At 41.9% G+C, this 3335-nt stretch overlaps 1 protein-coding gene across 1 annotated transcript in view; it reads left to right on the top strand.

Annotated features, from left to right (window-relative positions):
* The first annotated feature begins 122 nt into the window (after positions 1-122).
* The window catches only part of IFT140 (intraflagellar transport 140), a 94235-nt gene continuing 91022 nt past the window's right edge, over positions 123-3335 (top strand). Inside the window, exon 1 of the mRNA XM_005425191.3 lies at positions 123-220. The gene's annotated coding sequence lies outside the window, so the exon portion shown is untranslated. The remainder of the gene's footprint in view (positions 221-3335) is intronic.

The following is a 3335-nucleotide window of genomic DNA, read 5'->3' on the forward strand; positions in this document are numbered from 1 at the left end:
CGCCGGCCGTACCGCTGACTCTCGCTCCCTTCGCCGGGACCCCCAGGAAAGCAGTGGGGCCGCTCTACCTGGAGCAACTGGGACGTTCGTGGGCTGCATTTGGGAGCAGGCGCTTCCCCCCGCCCCCCCTCCCGAGGCCCTTCGCTGGACCTGAGTTTTCTGCTGGGCATTCTTCTTTTCGCAGTGGGGGCTCCTTGATGTGGACTGATACTTCTATGTGGTGAATTCACGTTAACTGCTAAGCAGGATAATTTTAAAAAGTCTTATAACTGATATTGCATGAGATACTTTTCCCTTAATAACGTGTTTGTGGAAAGAACATTAGATCATTCTCTTTTTTGAATCTTTATAATTTTCATAGCAGGAAAGGGTGCCTTAGTCCTCTTCCAAGGAAAATCTCTGTAAGCTTAGAAATAAAGTCATAAGTAGTTAAACCTCATGGTGGTGTCCAAATTCTGGAAAATTGGGCTCCCTTAGAGTATGTTGCAAGTAATTATCTATGATGGTAGAAATGTAACGTATCTTGAGCACTGTGTTATCACCTGTAAATATGCTGTAAAGTGTATTTGTGAGTAACCAAGTCGACTGCTTTAAATGGAATTTGTTAAAAAACGTTTGTCTCCAGTGCTGAGCTTTGCGTTTAAATCTACATCTTAATTGTTTGGGTTTTTTTAAAGAAAATATTTTCCAATTTTGTTATAATCTTGCACAAGATCATATAGTTTATTTTTCCTCCTTGGCCACAACCAAATTCAACAATACTGTTAGGAAATGGATTCTGCATCTCCACTACCATGTATTTCCATAGTGCTTTGCAGATAGATGTGCAGTTATGTTCAGCTCTCCAGATGAAGGTTTCCATTATCTGTATGTAAATAACTTTCCCTGCTTGAATAGCCTCATTGCCTCCAGTGGACTGTTAAAGGGTGAAATTGCTCATGTGTCTAAATGTTTGTGAGAGAAAAGCTGACTGGAAAGGAGTTGGACAGGAGCTGAGAGGCAGGGGGTAGGGTGAGACACCAAAAGACACTTGAGCTTCCATTTGTTTGGTTTTGATCATGGCCCTTCCTCGCTATTCTGGTTTTACAGACCTGCACAGCTACAAAATGCAAATAATCTTCCAGTGTTTGTTGTCATGGTTTTCTAGGCCAGGCAAGAACATTAACTTGGATTTGTCCCACATCCTGTGTATTTTAAGGTATGAATAACAAATTGCATTTTTACTAGAAAATAGAGCAAACAATGCAGAACTGTTCAGCAGAAGGACAAAGTTAATACTTTACGTTTGTTAATTTTTTAAATTTTGAACCTAATGTGCATGATCATTGCAAATTATAACATGGAAGTACTTTTTCCAAAGATCCTAGGTGTAAAAGTCACCAATATAGTGAATGTTCTATATTTTCCTTTTAGATTACTTAGAAGCTAGCAGATTTCATTAATAATTTATTTCTTCTTAAAAGGCTCTGAAATTGTTTATTCTGGCAGACAATAATGGATGATCTTTGCGTTGCTAAAGCAGTTCTTTCCCGTGCATGTAAGAGGATTTAAATGGAAGGACAGAGTGCTATTGTTAATCCCGTATTGTTTACAGAATAAGGAAGCACCTAGTCATGCAACTTTGTTTCCTTCTTGGTGTGTGAGATCAAGCCCTTAGGGGAAAGGAGGAAATGGGCTGTGAGCAACTGCACTACTGCAGCCAGTCCTGGGACTTAAGGGATTTGGAGCTGTATCTTTTATGATACCAGGGACTTGGAACTAAATGATTTTTAAAGCCCCTTTCAACCCAAACCATTCTGTGGTTATGTGACTTTATGAGTAGAAGGGAAGATGTTAAGATCCTAGGAGTCCACATTCACTTGTCTATTTATCATAGAAACAGGGCTTCTCTGTCGAATATTGAAGAGCAGGAAAACTTCATTCCCTGCTAAGCCTGCACAAGTAGGAATATGTAGTTTAGTTATTGGGGAAAATATTGTGCAACATTGAAACCAGCCAATTCTGAGAGCTGTAAAGTGTTCGCTTGAGCAGAGACTCAAGTGGGTTGTTTAGACTATTTTTATTCCAGCCCAGAAAAGGATGATAGACTAGATAATTTTTTGAAGTTTCAGCTGGCTGTATGTTTCTTACTCAAGTGTATCATGTAGTTGCAGTAGTTTCCATGACAGCTTAGTTGTCTAAGAAAACAAGGCATCTGCACATGGTCTGCTCAAATCCTCAACTTCTAGTCTGATGAACTCAAGGCTACAGTGAGAACAATTGGCTGGGCAGAGGCAAGGGATGAATTTCTGATTTGGGGAGTGGCACCTGAGTGAGCCAACTGGGCTATTGCATGTTCAAGGAATCCACCACGAAGAGATGCCATAAATGACTGTTAGAGCTGATGCCTTGTAGAGGGAAAAGACAAAAAGCTCCAGGAAACAGGACTTTGTCAGTTCTGTTGCTCTGGTCTATGGGAGTTGCTGACTTGTAACAAGGTCTGAAGCCAGTGTTTTGCCTCTCTACCTGAATGCTGCCCATAATTCTAGCAGATATACAGTGTGTTTCAATGTACTGTATGTCTCTCACTGTGTACTTTTTTTCTACTTGCTACCAAATCAGAGGTGGGTTTTTTTTGTTGTTTATTTTGTGGGTTTTTTTTGGTGTTTGTTGTTGTTGTTGTGTTTTTTTTTTTCTTTCACAAGAGTCTCTGCGTATTTGGGAAAGGAAACTTATGAACACCACATAAATGACACATTACACATGGCCAGTCAACCACAAAATATACAGGAGCTGCTTGTTGTAGCTGTACCAGGTGTGGCTGCTTTTCATCAGCTTGCATAGAAGTGTTGTGACTTCAGAGGAATTACAAATGACTATGGGTAGGACAGTGCTGTGAGGATTTGGTCTTGAATTTTTTCAACCCTTTTGAAGGTGTTAGGCAAGCCTGGCTCTTAGAGCTGGCTGCAGGCCCAATGGGGGCGAGAGCTGGGAATGAAGCTGGGCTGTACCTGACATGGGTTGTAGGCGGCGTGCTGAGGGGGTGTAGGGTGGTAGGAGGGCTTTACGGGTTGTCTTCATTTAGATGTTACTTGAAAGACATAGTCTTTAAGTTAAAAGCTTTTCCCCCCAAAACTCTGAAAGACCCGCTGAGCTCCGGGCGGTACACTTAAATATGGTTACGATATGCGTTTCTATATCACGGAGGTTCAGCTGGGTCACACTTCGTCACAGCAGGTGCTTGATAGCATTGGGGATCGGGAGGGTTTGGGGAAGGATCTCGATTCTCGGAACGGCGGCACAGTCCATCACCTGCGGTAGAAAATACTGCTCACAGGCCAAGCCACCAAACCCTG

Source organism: Geospiza fortis, unplaced genomic scaffold, assembly GCF_000277835.1.
Source record: "Geospiza fortis unplaced genomic scaffold, GeoFor_1.0 scaffold114, whole genome shotgun sequence".
NCBI classification, from domain to species: domain Eukaryota; kingdom Metazoa; phylum Chordata; class Aves; order Passeriformes; family Thraupidae; genus Geospiza; species Geospiza fortis.